The 19,219-nt window shown below is 36.6% G+C and overlaps 1 pseudogene; it reads right to left on the bottom strand.

Annotated features, from left to right (window-relative positions):
* Positions 1 to 568: 568 nt before the first annotated feature.
* Positions 569 to 1,237, bottom strand: LOC132673824 (CD9 antigen-like; annotated as a pseudogene).
* Positions 1,238 to 19,219: the final 17,982 nt, after the last annotated feature.

Below are 19,219 nucleotides of genomic sequence, written 5' to 3' on the forward strand. Positions count from 1 at the left end.
GACATCCTGTAATTTGAACAGTTCCAAGGACTAATATGTAAAGTAGTGAAAGGGTGAAATTATGGCTCATTTTCATGTTGTGGCCATGGAACGTGAGGATTCATAACTAAAGACATTTTATTGATAACATGAAATAATATAAGAAGAGTGCAGTATAAACTTTTTAATTGTCATATAATCTTTTATTATGTATGAAATTTTCTTCAACATAAGTTACAACTTGATTAAATGTGATAGACATTTTAAAATCTCTTTAAAGTAAAAAAATTCTCTGTGTACAATATCTTTTGTCTACAGTATAGCAAATATGATACCTTTCATTTCAGGATTTCTGCTTAACATAAGCAAAACCAAATAACCAAAAAATACAAACCAAAGCTACTGTGAATACCAGTATTGAACAAAGCATCAAAAAGACAAACATAGGATAATTTTTTTTTGTTTAGAAATGCAGAATTAATACTAAAGTTAGTGCATCCCCCCTGACTCCCGGGGGAAAAAAAACACCCAAGGAAATAATCACCCACCTCCAGGGGTAAACTTTGCTTTTCAGGGGCACAATCTGACTCTAGATTCTCTCTCGGCTCCTGTGGATAGCACAGCACAGGGTCATACTGAAGACTTCCAGATATTATCACCACAGCAGTCCCAAAGCCCATGCACTGATGATGTGGGATTTGTTGTCAAAGACCTCTTTGATGGCCTCAGAGCAGTGCTTCATTGGGATGTTTGAGAGTAAATCCTTTTGGGGGCAGATGTCGGAGATAAATTGTTCCACTCCTCCAGCCAAACCACAGTAGTCCAATGCAGAGTGGATGGCTTTTAGCATCCCGCTGGGGCTTGTCCTTGGTTTTCAGCTTGGTGTAGGTATCCTTGTAAAACTCCTGGACTTAATCACCTCATCTTTGTGGGAATATCCCAGCTGGCTGCAGCTATTTCAATGGCAAATGTCACCAAGAGGAAGCCAAAGAATAATCCCAGCATGCACTGGGGCTCCTGCACAGCAGCCTAGCAGCCGAGAAACCCCACCAGCATCCTGAGGCACCAGCTGTAATCAGAATATATACTCCACTGTAGAAGCTGGAATGATTATTTCCAGCTCCAAGATGCTCTTGGCCTCAAAGTCGATTCAGAGCTAAGTCCAATGGCAAGGAATACAATCCTGGCAAGCCAGAAAAATGAAGTTAAATCCAAAAATCAGGTATTTGATGCACTTGGTGCCTTTTTTGACCAGCATGGTAAAGGCTGGACAGGCTGGCCTACTGGTGTGGCCCAAGGGGTGTACATTGCCAGGACCCGAGGTGTCAGTGGCAGCCTAAACCTCTTTTTGATACTGTCTTTCTTGCAAATTGCTATTAAAAACCTAATGAAAGGAAATTCTGTTAGAAAAGTCTATCATTTTGGTCTTGTAAGAATAGAATATTTGTTTTTATTGCAGAGTTATTTTTCTCTCTAGACTTTAAAAATATTTTTTACAAGCGACTTTCAGAAAAAATTAGCTAAGCACGTGTAGACAATTTCACTTGACATCTCAATATTTAAAGGTTTCGCCCCACCCTTGGTCCAGATTATTAACTACATTGCATACTGTGGATTTTCGAGAAGTTACTATGTGACTGGCAGAAATAATTGGCTTAAATTACTGTGATATGTATCACAATGTCTGCTGGAGACATACATATGTTTTTCGAAATTGTAAACTATTTCAAACATACAAAAAGTAAAATAATATAATATATAGCCAGGTTAAGCTTATAAACTTTTTTCTATTCATGTCTCAAATTCCATCCTCTCCTCTGCCTCTCTAGAGGTAAACTTAATTTTGCTATATCACGGGTGGGATTCCCCAGGAAGCAGGCTCTGAGACTCTGGTATTTATATGTGGAGGTTTGTGGTGGGGTGTTTTCAGGAGACATACCTGTGAAGGGTGAGGAAAGCAGAATTGGGTAAAGCTTTTAGCATTTTAATTATATGTCTTGGCGTGGTTTTCTTTAAATTTATCCTCTTTGGTTTACTGAGATTCTTGGATCTGTAAATGTATGTCTTTCACCAAATTTGGGGCATCTTCAGCCATTATTTATATATTTGTTGGTACCATTTTCTTTTCCCTCCTTCTGGGACTCCAGGAGGATGAGTAATAGACCTTGTGATATTGTTCCAATATGAAGCTTTGTTTATTATTGAACCTTCGCCCCTTGTTATTCTGATTGGATAATTTCTACTGATCTGTCTTCAAGTTTACCGGCTCTCTTATCTCTGTACTACTACTGAGATCTGTCTATTGAGTTAAAAAAAATCTGTTATTGTATTTTTCAGTTTTAGAATTTTCACTTAGTACTTATTGTGTAGCTTCTATTTCTTTACTGAAAATGCCTAAATTCCATTTGTTTCTAGGTAGTTGTTTGCCCTTACTCCATGTGGCCTGGCTATAATAACTGCCATAGCTTTTTTTGGTTTGATAATTCCAATATTTGTGGTCATCTTAGTGTTGTTGTGTGTTGATTGCCTCTTTCTTTCAGTTGTTTAGATTTTCCTAGTTCTTTGCATGTTGAATAATTTTGGACTGTATGTTGGCCATTTTGAATACTGTGTTTTGAGATTCGGAGCTCAGTTAAAATCTGGAGAATGGTGTCGGCTGCTGCTGCTTCTCTTTTTTTTAAAAGCAAGCAGTTAACACCATGAGACTTATATTTCAAGTCCTGACTTGGTTTCTGTGGGCTTAGATGTCAGTTTAGTTTTCAAAGACTCTGCAGCACTATTCTGGTTTTCACAGTTTGTGCACCTTCCTTGGTGGTCTACAGAGGTTCAGTCCTCAAAGCCTTTGCTGTGCTGATTCTGGTAGATTTTGTGCATGTTCAGGTTGAGAGTGTGTTCAAGGCTTCATACAGAGGTTTAAAGAATCATTTTCAGCTTCTTTCTTTTCAGATTTATTCTGCATTTCTGTACTATATTGTATGTATGTGGGGGGGGGTATCCATATTAACTTAGCTTATTATTTTGACAAAACCAGAAGCCTACACAATTTCATTAAACAATTTATTACATTCGTGTAATTTCTTTTACAACACAATGATGTAATTTTGATACTTAAAAGTTGTTTATCAAAAGTTCATGTAACAGATGATTTTAACATTCCCCTACTATTTCTTCAGATCCCTTTGCCATTTTGTTCATGTTGACCCCCAGAGGCTTTCACTCCTGAAAGCCAGCACCTGCATTGTTTTGCCAGAAAGCTGCTTTTAGGCTGTGAGTGTATAGTTTGCCTGCAAATGCCCGAAAAGTCTAGGAATTTACATCCTTGGCGGATAGCCCCCAAACCAATGGCCAGTTGGGACAGGGGTATAATACTCCAGGGCCCTCACTCTGGATCTGGACAGCCCTTAGTTGTAACCTAAACGGTGCAACCCACTGGTAGAATGGAGTTAAGGTTATCCCTCATGAGACTTTGCTGAGTAATGGCATCCTGTTCGGCTCCCTTAACATTTTTGCCCACTTCCCCATTCCTTTGCTGTTTTTTCTTGGAAGGCTTCTTCATAAATAACTTTCATATCAATCCTTGTCCCAGGATGTGCTTCTGGGAACACACTGCAGCAGATAGAATTCTAAGATGGCCCTCAAGATTCCCTGGTATACATACTTTGCATAAGTAATCTCCTTCTCTTGAGCATGAATGGGGTCTGTTTTTATGATGAGAAAGTCACTTCCTTAATTCGGTTGCATTATATGGCAGAGGTGATGGGATAATCACTTCCTTGATTATAATGGACTCTGTTTTAGCACTCTGGAGAGAGATTCTCCTGGGCTGGAGAGAAGTAAGCTATTATATTGTGTGGGGGCCTCATGGCAAGGAACTGCAGGGTCTCTGGGAGCTAAGACTGGCCCCCAGCTGACAGTCAGCAAGAAAGGTGGACCTCAGTCCTGCAATACAAGGAACTGACTTCTGCCAACAGCCATGTGACCCTCAGGAAGGTCCACAGCATGGCTCATTCTGTGGTAATAGAGCATAGTCATAAGCATGGGCTCTGGAGTCCAGACTGTTTTGCTTAGAATTCAGTTCTTCCACCACATTCTTTTTTTTTTTTTTTTTTTTTAATTTTTTAATGTTTATTTTTGAGAGAGAGAGACAGAGTATGAACGGGGGAGGGGCAGAGAGAGGAGACACAGAATCTGAAGCAGGCTCTAGGCTCTGAGCTGTCAGCCCAGAACCCAATGCAGGGCTCAAACTCACAGACCATGAGATCATGACTTGAGCCAAAGCTGGACGCTTAACTGACTGAGTCACTCAGGCGCCCCGTTTTTCCACATTCTTGTAGTGACTTTGGGCAAGTTAGTTAATCTCTCTTCCCTTTCTATTTGTAAAATGGGAATGCTAATAGTACTTATTGCCCAGGATTGTTATGAGAGTTTACTGAGTAGCTATATACCTTAGAATAGTTCATGGCACAAGGAAAAATACTTTGTAAATGGGAGCTTTTGTGATGGGTAATATTGCTAAAATGCATGAATTATTATTACGTAATAATAATAATTACAGCAATAGTTATTAGTAAATAAGATATATTAAATGCATCAAAATATAATGTTAAAATATCAACATTTTAATAAATATGTAAAATATATGAAAATATATCAAATGTATTTTATGAAATACATGAGCTAATCAGTCCTTTAAATAATAAATTTAAAAAAAAATTTTTTTAACGTTTATTTATATTTGAGACAGAGAGAGACAGAGCATGAACGGGGGAGGGTCAGAGAGAGAGGGAGACACAGAATCTGAAACAGGCCCCAGGCTCTGAGCAGTCAGCACAGAGCCTGACGCAGGGCTCGAACTCACAGACCGCGAGATCATGACCTGAGCCAAAGTCGGACGCTCAACAAACTGAGCCACCCAGGCGCCCCATAAAATTGTTATTAATAGTGGTGGCATGGTAGTCATACGTTATTAGAGGTGTGGAATTATGAGGCCTTCCTCCTATCCTTCTTTCTTTCCAGCTACTCTTCATGTCTTAGAGCCTATCCATCCTCCAGGGTTCAGCAAAAAACATCTTTTCTATAAATTCTTCTGTGATGCCACTTACCCTCTGAAATTTCTTTAGTATATTTATGTTTTTCTTATATGCTTATAACTCCTCTGTCATTGTCCCCTGGTTAAAAAGGCCTTATCTTGAACTGCATATGATAGAAGCTCAATAAATATTTGTTGAGTGAATGCATGAATTAAGAGCATTAATAAAACTTTTAAGAGTTCTTAAGCTATTCACTTACCTTAATCTATTAATTTCTCCCTAGCCACACTGAGTGCTATTCTAATTCTTCACAGGAGCTCTCAAAATAAAGATTTCAAGTACACAAAACAATGCAAGCTTTCATTTGTTCTTTTTGGAAATCTGTCTTCATGGGGATTCTCTGGCTGTCTTTTCTTGGACAAAATGGTAGTGTGGAGAGTAGCCAGGGGGAGTTGGAGGGGTTTGAAAGCATGGTGATACTAAGTGGGGGCAAATGCTGTCTCTGCAGATGGGAGTGTTGTCAGTTCATTTAAAAATGATTTGGAGGCTCTTTTAAAGTCTGATTTAAAAATTCTATGTAACCTACCAAAGGTATCCCTTTGGATTGGAAGTAGGCATTTGCTTTGTACAATTGGACAACGGTTTTGAGCCTTGCATGTTGGTGTTCAGAAGATGCTAACTTCCTAGGTGGACATGGATGCTAGCATCCATTTCTAGGATGCTAATTTTCTCAGGTGGCTCACCCCACGATGTCAGAATGAGAAGATCATGTTTTTCTTTGACAGTGAGAGTATAAGGATGGGTAACATATTAAATAGCTCTTAGAGGATATGAGTGGTGTGCTTTTTGTTACCCAGAACACGTGCTTTTTCTCTTGTACAATGCAAGATAGATATGGCTATAATTATCATATTACCTAGCCAGTTAGTTATTCTGTGAGACTGTGATTATGCAGGGTGTAGAGAGAACTTTATTTATGAACTCATTCTCAAGAAAAAAAGAAAAGCAAAAAGCTAAGCCAGCACATCATCTAATTCTCAATGTAAAATAATGCAGAAGTGCGGAAGATGAACATCTGATTTGTCACATCTGATACACTAATGTTTTATCCAAAAGGAAGAACACATTGTAACTTGCTCAGTCATCTGCATAAACACCACCTGGCCCTTTACAGGCACCTACTCAAATAACAGGAGTCAACGAATGGCAGCTCTGCTCATAGCCTTTTCACTGGTAGAAATAGAAAAATCTCTTTTCTTTTTTAAAAAACAAAGCATTTATGTATCAAAGCAACATCTAATATATTTTTTTCCAACGGCATAAGACCTAGGTGATTAAAGTGAAGCCACTAGAACCTTCCATATTAGGGAATATATGATCACAAATTACCCAGTTTTTGAACAGCTAGAAAAATTTCATTATCCTTTAAAAAGAGGGTAGATCAAACCATTCCTTGTACAAACCAGACCTTATTATTATTGCAACATGAAGCACGTTCTCCCCTGGGTATATCACTTAGTAAGTCTTGCAATGGAATAGCTATAGATTTTAGTGTAAAATATTTTGCCAGAGATGGGAGATTTTTTTCCCCTCTGAACTGACACATTCTGGTTGTATGCCTCAGTGATCATACCTTTGTGCTACATTGCACACATGGAGGTAGCATCTCTTTTCCAGTTGCACTAATATAAAAATGAGGGTCCTGGATACCTAAAGTATATCATACCAGTTTGCATGCTTTCAAAGAAAGGGTTAAAAAAACAAATCTCACTTGCCTTTACATTTTAGATTCAAGCTGGCTAACTAGGAGGTGTCAACTACTTTGTTATTTTTTTTTTCATTGAGGAAACCCTGGCAAAGTCTCAGTGTATTTCTGTCCACAGAGGACAATTGAGTAGCTTAGTCTTCTGGGCACACCAACTTGTTGTTTTTGTTTTATTTTGAAGAGGAGACAGTGTTCAAAAGTCATTGAACTCTGCCCTTGGCCCATTCTTTTATAAAGAGTGCATTAGGCTCCAAAATTCTTATCTTTAAATATATCTTCTGGTCGTCTGTTACCCTATTCTTCCTGGGGCCACTTGAAAAGTGACAGTTGGTAGCTCTTTCATTGGGTTTCTGGATCACATGACCTGAGTTAATGCTTTTATTAATAGCCTCCTTGTGCATCTTAAATGGTGGGGGTGGTTGGACCCTTCCTGTTTTTGCTTTAATGTATCATGATATCATACAGTTTAATTGACCAGGAAAATCTACGTCAACCCAAGACAAATGTTTAATTTTGTTTACACTGTTTACCTGCATATTTCATTTGCCTTTCATTTGACATTGAATACTATTTTAATTGTATCTCTCGATTCATGTTGGAAAAGTATGCCATGGATTAGGGAGTGAGGAGGAGTTTGCTCTTTTCCCAACTCCCAGTGCAGCCTGGAAAGTCATTTAATTTTTTATTTATCCTACTAGCAAGTTTAAAGTTCTTACTATGTGCCAGTGTTGGGGAGAAAACAATGAAAGGTAGACATGATCCCTGCCTTCATGCTTTATGCTTTATAGTCTAATAAATTTGAACAAATATTCATGAAATTTAAAATTCCAGAAATAATTCACAAGACTCTTTTCTTCAGGGCCAGAGAGAGGGTGTCATTCCAGCATTTAACATGAAATCACACTTTAAAAAAGTACTTAATATACACTAAGCATTATATTACATGTAATCTCATTTAGTCTTCTGCAAACTCACAAAATAGGTAATATTAGACTAATTTCCTAGATAAAGGAATTGATACATGAAAGTTCCTATAACTTTCCAATGTTAAACAGATATCCAGATCTATCTGATTGTAAAGCCTGATTACTGAGTATCTGTATTGTTATCAGGAGCTGAACACCCTACCTCTGCAACATGAATCTAAACTTACATTATTTAGATGAATAAATCAAAAATATCATTTCCTTTTTACGATGACCAAAAGTTGTAAACTGAAATGTCTATATAGAAACCAGGCAGATCCCCAAATATAGTGAAGCAGGTGGGTAATAGGGAGTGGTGGGGACTGGAGTAATTTCAAACTTACGTTCTTTGTCAGGCGGCAGGTAATTGCTGCCATGTGGGAATGAAGGCCCAGAGTCAGTATCATTCCAGACTGTGTAGCACCTTTTTACAAATTAGATAAAGGCACTCCTTCATTTTGTGGATACAGACCTGGCACAACAAATAAGTATGCGTTGCATGTCAGCCTCACTTACTACTTAGGTTGATTCTCTGTGCAGAGCACAGCCTATATGGTCTTTCTCAAGAAAAGCTTGATACCTGGATTTTTAAAGTGAAATTTCCTGGCTTTTAAATGTTGATAATGAATTCAAATTAAAAAAATCACTGTGTAGATCAAATAAAACTTATCTATGTGTTGAATTTGGTCTCTCCTGGTCACCATTGAAACTTCTGATTTATAGGCTAGCCCTTAGAAGTCAGAAGTAACAGTTTTTATTAATTTGGTTACCATGTTCCTAAAAATCTAGAGTCAAAGTGTTTTAAATTTTGATCCCAGAAGTAAGAAGCATTTTAAGTATCTGAATCCTAAAGGCTAATTTGAAGAGAAATCATCTTTGTCTCTGAGAAGTCTGTGTTAGTCATGAAAAATTCTCAGGTGTTTTGCTATACACACACACACACACACACATATATATATATATATATGTATATATATGTATATATATATGTATATATATACACACACACACACACACACACATATATATATATATATATATATATATATATATATATATATATATATGATTACCTATATATAACATGAGTACTTGAGAGTTAAAAATGCATCAAGGTTAATTGTAAAAAGTCAGTAGAGGGGCGCCTGGGTGGCGCAGTCGGTTGAGCGTCCGACTTCAGCCAGGTCACGATCTCGCGGTCCGTGAGTTCGAGCCCCGCGTCAGGCTCTGGGCTGATGGCTCGGAGCCTGGAGCCTGTTTCCGATTCTGTGTCTCCCTCTCTCTCTGCCCCTCCCCCGTTCATGCTCTGTCTCTCTCTGTCCCAAAAATAAATAAAAAACGTTGAAAAAAAAAATTAAAAAAAAAAAGTCAGTAGAACTTGTGTAAATCTCAAATTACCTTGATTTTTTTTTTAGATATACAGTATTAGTTGTGGGCTGTGATTGGTGTTACCATAATATTTGATGATGCTAATAAGATGAGCTAAGAATAAACGCCAAAATTTTTTCATTATCTCACCCATAATTTACCTTCTGGTTATGGAATTAGGTTGTCCCCAAATAATTTTTCCATAGTCTGAGGTAATTATTTCTCATTTTAAGTTTTAGCTTGATTAAGTTTTATCTTTATAATGACTCATCCTTTCTATGTTATTTTATTTAAGCAAATAAACCAAATCATGCCCTACTTTGGTCAATAAAATCATGAAAGATATGTATTGCAGTGAAAAGGGATAGGTACCAAAGGTGTACCTAACAGCCCTTGTGTCTTCTAAACTAGTACTTGAGGGAAATCTTGTCCTGAGGAATAATGGGAAGTTGCACACACACACAAAGAACAAACTGATATTTTTCATGGAGGTGAGAAGAAAATACCAGGTCTGTGTGAATGATTACTAATGACCTAATTTGATGAAATGCACTTCTTTCCAGGGACTAGAGTTCTTTGGACGTTATGTAGTCATTACTTTTGTGAAGTTCCATAAACAGAAGTCCCTTTTTATCTGCAGGGAAAGTAGAGCATAGGTCAGTGGGAACATTTTACTTTATTTTTCCTTCTTACCCACAGATGAAACTTATATAACTCTGTGCCTAAGCTCTTAAGGACCCAAACTGCAAACCTGCAAAAACTTAAGCCACACGTGTGAAATTGCCACAAGCATATCTAATTGTATAGGTTCTAATGCATTCTGGAGAAGAGTGTCCTTTTTGTTCAGAAAGAAGCCTAGAACTAATTTCAGTTGGGTTTCTAAAACCTGACACTGAATCAAAAAGGTTTCACTAGAAAATAAGTTGGAGCTGTAAAGTAAGGACATAGTTTTTCTTGATTATTATGGCATTTAAGGGCATGTATCTTTCTTGCCAGAAAAAAAAAAAAAACAGTATCAGTGAAACAGATCTTTTAGGACATTCAGTTGTCATTTTTCCCCTGATATGTTATTTTTGGCTAGACTATTAGAACTGGAAGGAATCTTAGTGATCCATTTCATTTCTAAACTGTGATACTTGGAACCCCATGTTGCTTTGTATATGTTTCAGTATTCCTCTAAGAGTTTAATTAAAATTTTATGAAAAATATGTGGTCAATTCTAAATTAACTAGGTTATCATCATCAGTAAAGATGAGGTAATTGTTAGGGGTTCAGAGCCCCAGCCACATTTCAGCCGAAGTGGCTTTGATTTTATTCATTCAATTATTAAGTAAATATTTATCTAATATCTATAATATGGCCAGACACTATTTTAGGTGTTGGGAGTAAAGTATGGAACAAGGTAGACAATGTCCCTGGTCTTATACAGAGTATGTAATGGGATAGAGTGGGATGGGGACAGGAATGGATTTCCAGTAAGTGTGCTTGAGGAATAACTAGAAGGCCTGGAGCAGTTACCCACAATATGTATCCAGTATTCATGTTCTGTTCACTCTGCTAGAGTGCAGTGAACAAAGAGAAGAAAGCTAAGAGATGAGGTTAGGAAGGTATCAGGACAGGAACACATAGGTCCTTGAAGACATGATAAGGAGTTTGGATTTTATTATAAGTGCAGTGGGAGTGACATGATCTGATTTATGATTTAAAAGGATCATCCTGGTTTCTGTGTGGCAAATAGCTTACACTGAGGCCAGAATGGAAGCAGCAAAGACTTTTAGGAGATTTGTGTAGATTTCTCCTTTTGAGCATGATGATGTAGATTGTGGCAAGGCAGTGTTCCTATTGAAAACAATTATGAAAAACTGGGTGAATTTTAAAACTGATGATATAAAAAGTGCCCGAGAGATATGGGAGGACAAGTTAGACTACAGTTTCAGAGAAAGAAGCTGATGATTATCCCCCTCTGAGGGCAGGTGATGATTGTAGGCATGGCCTAAGGATCAGAATTTGTCCCAGGCTGAACCTACTTCTGGGAAAATAAAGGTTTTAGTGATTGTGTGAAGCTAGAGTGACAAAATTCAAGACTGGAGACATGTCAGATGCATGGCCAGTTTTCCCTATAAGACATTTGCTGAGTTTCGAAGCTTTACAGGAGATTAAGGAGCTAGTTTGAAAGCTTCCAAAAAGTAGAGTGAAATATCTCATAGTCTTGTGATGCTCAGGAAACAAAGAGCATTCCAGGGGAGGAGGATTAAAAGGAAAGTAGGCAAGGGATGAATTCTCTAGAAAGAGTGGTGAATTGATCTACAGGTACTTTTTAATTTGAGATACTTACTAAATCTGAGTGCATCTAGAGTTTTAAAATCCAGACCTGGCTTTTGGCAAGAGACCATTCCTGGGAGGCAGAGAAACCAGCAGAAATTTGGGCTTTTTTGAGGCTAAAATAACAAAAGGGGAGATTTAAGGAATCTCCGACACATTATCTCATCTTTCTTTGAAGACATTTGCCCCATTTGAAGCTGTGTGGAGTAGAAAGCTAAAGAGCTAAGTGGTAAACCTCTGAAGAGAAGAACTGAATCTATCTCAGACTTTCAGATTTGGTAAATCAAAGTCGTCCCAAGGTTATAATTAAAAGTCCTGGGAAATCATGCCTTAGGAACAGGATCAAGAGAACTAGATTGGGTTTTCCCAAAACTTCATCACAGCCCTAGTCCAGCTCAATCTTGGGTTGGCTTGAAAAGATTGATTCTGCCAATAGCTGCCCTTGCTATTGCTGAAATAAAAAAAGGTTTTCTGGAGACTCTATGGTTTTTTGGAATTGGAAAACAAGCCAATAGAAAATACCCACACAAAAGCACAGAGAGAAAAATAATACAAAAACAGGTAAGTGCAACAGGGACATTCTGAAAAGGACACGTAACGGAAGTCCCAGAAGGAAATGAGGAGAGATTAGACTATAAGTGATATTCGGAGAGTTAATTTGAAGAGTTAATGACTACCAGTTTTCCAAAACTATTATAAGTATCAATCCACAGATTTAAGTAGTATAAGTACAATGAAAACAGTATCTGGAATCTCATATATAAAACTGCTTAAAACCTAATGAGTAGTGGGGTGCCTGGGTGGCTCAGTCGGTTGGGCGTCTGACTTTAGCTCAGGTTATGATCTCACTGCCTGTGAATTCAAGCCCCACATCGGGCTCTGTGCTGACAGCTCAGAGCCTGGAGCCTGCTTCAGATTCTGTCTCTGCTCTCTTTTCCTCTCCTGCTCATCCTCTGTCTCTCTCTCATAAATATAAAATAAAACATAAAAAAAATTTAAAATGAGAGAAAGTCTTAAATTAGGCCAGAGAAAGGGGTGCCTGGGTGGTTCAGTTGGTTAAGCATCTGACTCTTGATTTTGGTTCAGGTTATGATCTTACGGTTCGTGAGTTCAAACCCCATATCAACTCTGCACTGACAGCACAGAGTGTGCTTGAGATTCTCTCTCTCCCTCTTCCCCTCTCCTGTTTACTCTCTCTCTCAAAAATAAACAAATAAACATTTAAGACACAAAAACATTGATAAATGTTTAAAAAAAATTAAGCCAGAGAAAGATTACTTTCAAAGGAACATCAACAAGACTTACAGCTGACTTCTTGACTTAGACCATGGAAATCAGAAGGCAATGGAATAGCATCTTTACCCTACCCCCAGTTTTATTGAGAAATAATTGACACACATCACTGTATAAATTGAAGATGTACAATATGATGGTACCATATACAATACGTATATTGTGAAATTCTTACCACAGTAGGTTCAGCTGACATTCATCTTCTCAAATTAATAGAACAAAAAGAAAAGAAAGAGGGAAAGAATAAAGGGGAAATTTTTTCTTCTTGTGGTAAGAATTCTTAGTGTTTACTCTTTTAGCAGCTTTCCTGCATATCATACATCACTGTTAGCTATAGTCATTATGTTGTGCGTTACATCCCTAGTGCTTATTTATCTCATAATTGGAAGTTTGTACCTTTTGGCTATCTTCCTCCAATTCCCCTTCTTCCCACCCCCTGCCTCTGGTAACCACAAGTCTGATAACTTTTTCTATGAGCTTGGTTTGTGTTTGTTTTGTTTGTTTGTTTTTAGATTCTACATATTGGATCATGCAGAATTTGTCTTTGTCTGGTTTATTTCACTTAGCAAAATGCCTTCAAGTTTCATCCATGTTGTTACAAATGGTAGGTTTTCCTCATTTTTTGTGGCTGAATAATATTCCATATTCATTCACTGATGGACACTTAAATTGTTTTCATGTCTTGGCTATTGTAAATAATGCTGCTATAAATATAGGGGTGCAGGTATCTTTTTGAGTTAATGTTTCCATTGGATATATTCTCAGAAGTGGAATTGCTGGTTTGTGTGGTGGTTCTGTTCCTAATTTTTTGAGGATTCTCCATATTGTTTTCCATACTGGCTGTACCAATTTGTAATCCCACCAATAGTAATCCACCTTTTCTCCACATTCATGCCATTCATTTGTTATCTCTTATTTTTTTCATAATGGCCATTCTAACAGGTGTGAGGTGATATCTCATTGTGGTTTTAATTTGTATTTAATGTGTATCTTAATTTGTAGGACTAGTGATGTTGATCATCTTTTCATGTACCTAATGGCTTTTCTTGTATCTTCTTTGCAGAACTGTCTATTCAGGTTCTTTGTCCATTTCTTAATTGGGTTATTTGTTTCTGTTTCTGTTTTTGTTTTTGTGGTTTTTTTTTTCTATTGAGTTGTACAACTTATTTATGTTTTAGATGTTAACCTTTCATCAGATAGGTGTCATATCCAAAAAGATCATTGCCATGACTCATGTCAAGGATATTTATTCCTATGTTTTCTTCTAGGAATTTCATGGTTTCAGATCTTACATTTAATTGTTTAATCTATTTTGAGTTAATTTTTGTGTGTAATAGATGGATCCATTTTTATTCTTTTATACATGAATATCTAATTATCCCATTGTGACAATTTATTGTAGAGACTGTCTTTTCTCCATTGAGTATTCGTGTTTCTGGTAGCAAATATAAGTTTGCCATACATGCTTAGGTTTATTCATGGGCTTTTGATTCTGTTCTATTGGCCATTTGTTTTTATGCCAGTACTATACTGTTTTGAGTACTATAGCTTTATAGTATAGCTTGAAATCAGGAATTATGATACCTTCTGTTTCTCAGAAGTGGAATTGCTGGATTTTATGGTAGTTCTATTCCTAATTTTTTGAAGATTCTCCATATTGTTTTCCATACTGGCTGTACCAATTTGTTGTGGTTTATTTTATGGTTCCAAATTTTAGGAGTGTTTTTTCTACTTCTGTAAAAAAAATGCCTTTGGAATCTTGATAGGGATTACATTGACTCTATGGATGGCTTTTGATAGTAGTGACATTTTAATAATACTAATACTTCCAATTTATGAACACGGATACTTTTCCATTTACTTGTGTCTTCTTCAATTTCTTTTACCAATGTCTTATAATTTTTAGAATAGAGCTCTTTCACATCCTTAGTTACATTTATTCCTAAGTATTTTATTTTTTTGATGCTATTGTAAATGAGATCGATTTCTTTTTCAGAAATTTTGTTAGTGTATAGAAATGGTACTGATTTTATATGTTTATTCTGTATCCTACAATTTTACTGACTTTATTGATTGTATCCAACAGTTTTTTGGTTGAGTCTTTAGGATTTTCTATGTATAAAATCATGTTGTCTGTAAATCTATGTAGGATTTCCAGTACTGTGTTGAATAGGAGTGGTCAGAGGAGGTACCTTTGTCTTGTTCTTGATCGTAGAGGAAAAGCTTTCATCTTTTCACTATTTAGTATGATGTTAGCTATGGGCTTGTTACATATCCTTATTATGTTGGGATGTGTTCCTGCTATGTCTAATTTGTTAAGAGGTTTTTTTTTTTTTTTTAAATCATGAATGGATGTTGAATTTTGTCAGGTGTTTTTTTCTGCGTCTATTGAGATGATCATATGATTCTTTTTCATTCTATTAATGGGATGTATCACATTGACTGATTTCCATATGTTGAGCCATCCTTGCATCTCAGGTGTAAATCGTACTTGGTCATGGTGAATGATCCTTTTAATGTGCTACTGAATTCAGTTTGCTAGCGTTTTATTGAGAATTTGTTTTTGAGAATTTTTGCATCTGTATTTATTAAGGATATTGGCCTGTAGTTTTCTTTTCTAGTTTTATCCTTTCTGATTTTGGTAGAAGGATGAATCTTGCCTCATAAAATGAGTTCATGAGTTTCTCTCCTCTTTGATTTTTTGGAAGAATTTAAGAAGGCTTGGTGTTAACTTTTCAAATGTTTGGTAAAAATCACTGGTGAAGCCTTTTTGTTCTGGTTTTTCTGTGTTGGGAGTTTTTGATTGCTGATTCAGTCTCCTTACTAGTAATTGGCTTATTCAGATTTTCTAGTTATTCTTCATTCAGTCTTGCTAAGTTGTGTGTTTCTAGGAATTTTTCCATTTCTTTTGGGTTGTCTAATTTTTTGGCATTAAGTTGTACATAGTAGCTCTTATAATCTCTTGTATTTCTGTGGTATAAGTTGTAATGTCTCCACGTAAGAGACAAATTGTAAGACTGGATGAAAATATAAAACCTAACTATATGCTGCTTACAGAGAATAAAGAATGCAAATATTTGAGGACATAGAAAGGTTAAAAGGCTAGAAAAAGATAAGCTTAAAAACACTGACCAAAGAAAGCTGTTTCAGCCTTACTGATATCAGACAAAGTAGACCTTTAAGGTAAAAAGCACTATTGGTGATAAGAAGAATATTTCATAATTGTAGAAGGTACAATCCAACAGGGAGAAGGCTATTGCAGTAATCCATGGCAGAGATGATGGTGATCTGGAGTAGAAAGACGGCTGTGGATGTAAGATGATGTAGTCAAATTCTGGATATGTATTGTGGGTAGGTGCCAATAGGACTTGCTATTGGGTTTGGTATGGGATAGGGAAAAAAAAGAGGTGTCAAGGATGACTTTAAGGTTTTTTTCTTGAAGGACTAGGTAAACGGCAGTGCTGTTTACTGAAATGGAAAAGTTTATTCAGATGTAGGGCTAGGAAAGAGAAATAAAAGTTATTTTTTGGCCCAGTGGAACAGAGTTCAGGGAAATAGCAGTAATTCAATTTTGAACATATAGAGTGATGGTGCTGAGAAGGCATTGGATACATGAATCTATAATCTAGTGTAATTCCCTCATTTTACAGATGAAGATATTGAGGCTTCAAAATTGGCTTGTAGTTACATAGCAAATAAATGGCACAGCCAGCACTAAAATCCAGATCATTTGGAGCTAAGCCTAGTGTCTTAAACCATACTATGTGTTACTTCTAAATTTGCCTCATTGAACTTTAGAAAATATTTCATATGGAATAGAAATTGTTAAAGTGTTACTATGTACCAAGAATTGCACTAAATACTCAGGATACCTTTTCTCTTAAAGTCTTTTCTTTTTTCTTTTATAGCCCAACAAGGTAGATACTGTTATTATCAATTTTACAGTTTAGAAAACTGAGCTTTTGACATTAACTTATGCAAGGTCACATAAGGTGAAGCTATTCAAATTAGCTTGTCCCCATGTTCTTAACCACTATGCTTTACCTTTTCCAGCATGCTAGAGAATACACATCAAATAGTGCTGTGTCCCATTTCGTTTTCTTGATTCTTTCGTGGGCTTGTGATTAGTTCACTTGCAGACTATTTGACTTTTTGGCCTCCAGTTTTTCCTTTAGATTTTGAATTTGACCAAGGAGCCATTTCCATTCAGTTACATTTAGGGAACTTACTAATACTTACATAGGACTCTTTTCCCAGGGCCCAAGAGGAATGCTTCATTAAGACATAGTGATGGCTTCTTGTTTCAATAGCTGTAACTGCTGTCTTTGGAACAAAGGAGTAATTAGAAATCATTTGTAATAAAAGCCTCCTGTCTTTTTCTGATATAAGGGCCTTTGTGTTTTTGTGCAGTTCTTTGGAAATTACAGGAAAAATAAGGGAGACTAGAAAAAAATTCCAGAAAACCCAACACCTCATCCAAATTACCTCCCCAACCAAAACTGAAATGTCCTCAGAAGAAGAGGCTTTTTTTTTTCCTTTCTTTAATCTAAGGGCAGTATAAAAGCCTAGGTAGTCTCCGGGACTACTTTAATCAACTTAATGCAGTCTGTAGACTTCAGGCTTTGGGTCAGTACAAAGAGATACTCAGATGTAAGCCAGTGAGTGAATGCTTTCACAGGGCACTGGACTAAAAAACAGCTCTATGCGATAAAAGGAGAGGTCCAACAGAAGTCAATGATATGGTCCATTCTGGCTGGATTGATACAGTCTGGAAATGGGTTATGTTGCTAAAGGTATAGTGGCAAGAGCCAGCTGGTCCCTCCATCTAGCACAATTTCCTTCACAAGTCGCCTGTGTGAAAAAAAAAGTGCATGGTGATGGACCTTTGTTAGTTCAAAGGTTTTTACCTCTTTATTCTAAAGCCCCATTGTGAATTCACAGGGCTTAAAATATGTATTACTGTCCCTTTCATTTTATCATTCTAAAAGAAATCAAAGACAAAACGTTTTTCCTCCCAATGAGCTTATCTGTTTGAAATCATAGGGTGTTTGTACATATGGTCTTCTAAAATCTCAACTGAATCTTTGTAATTTCATTGGGAGCTGGTGAGACCTTTTTCTTCCTAAAAAGTTGCAGGGAACTCTTGCCAAAAGACTGATTTACTTTCTCTTCCTCTTCAGTTATTAAAGTTTAGTTGATTGTAAAATAATAAACTACAAGCACATTTTTAAAGAGAAAATGTGAAAGGCTGTTAATCGCCCCCCTCCTTTTCAATGACAGTTGACTACTTTGTCTTGCTATCATCTCAGTCCTTGAGTATTTCTGTCTACAACTTTTGCTTCAGCAAAACTTCTGGCTAAATAAAATAGGTTTTGAGACTCAACATTGTGTATTACATCAGGTGATACTAGCAAAAACATGAATATTTTAGCTGTATGATGAACATAATACTCTCATGAACATTACTAATTGCTGTTTGCTATGCTTGGCCTGAGGAATTTTTCCTGAAGACACATATTTTATATTGCGAATTGCTTGTTCACTGGATTCTTCGTGTACTATTTTTTCTCCTCTGACACAAAATCCGCACTTTAAAGTCTATCTTTTATCCATTCGATACAGTTAAATGTGTAATTTCAGTGATTGACAGTTTATAAAAAAAAGGAGAAATGCTGTTTTTTTTTTTAACTGGGAAAACAGAATAATCTCTTACCAGTACAAAAACATCGGTGACACTACCCAGTTTCCCAAAGAAATATTTTGCTCATCATCTCCTGAAATGTGAATCACAACACTCATGACAGGTGAATGAAGAGAGGAAAATTAAGATATGGGCACAAACAAAGCAGCATTAATAATTCAGGTAAATAAAATTTGTATACAAAAGAAAGCTGTCAAGGTGATGGAGAATGTTTCTGCAACTACAGGACATTTAGGCAACAGGAAAATGAGTTGAGCTTTGAATGTTTTACATTCCACGTAAGGGCTTTATATAGTTTGAGTTTTCTTTTCCTGGTTCCATTGTTGTAGCAAGCATTATTTACTATGATTTAGAATCTTTCCCAGGTGAAATGAATTGAAGTGTTTCCCTTATACACATTGCTACAAGTTTAAAGGACCAACCACAGGTAGACTGTGAACTGTTCTTTAATATTTTATAGTTTATTTATATTAGCTTTAATTGGTTAAAAGCCATTCCTTTCTTACCTGAGCCATTTATACTGATTTTGTCACATCTCATTGGTAATGCCCCTCAGTGGGTGGTTTGGCTGCTTTAATTGTTAAGGCATCGTGTAAAAACATTATTCACTAAAGTTATCTTTAATATGTGAGTTAGAAGAACAAGTGGCGTGGACAACAATCAAAAGATACATTGACAAGAATCACTGTTTTCAAGAAAAGACCTTATAGGAAGCTAGAGAAGCTGTCATCACCTGCATTAGAATGATACCTGGTTGGGGTGCCTGGGGTGGCTCAGTCAGTTAAGTGTCCTGCTT

This window comes from Panthera onca, chromosome C1, assembly GCF_046562875.1.
Source record: "Panthera onca isolate mPanOnc1 chromosome C1, mPanOnc1 haplotype 2, whole genome shotgun sequence".
Classification (NCBI taxonomy): Eukaryota; Metazoa; Chordata; class Mammalia; order Carnivora; family Felidae; genus Panthera; species Panthera onca.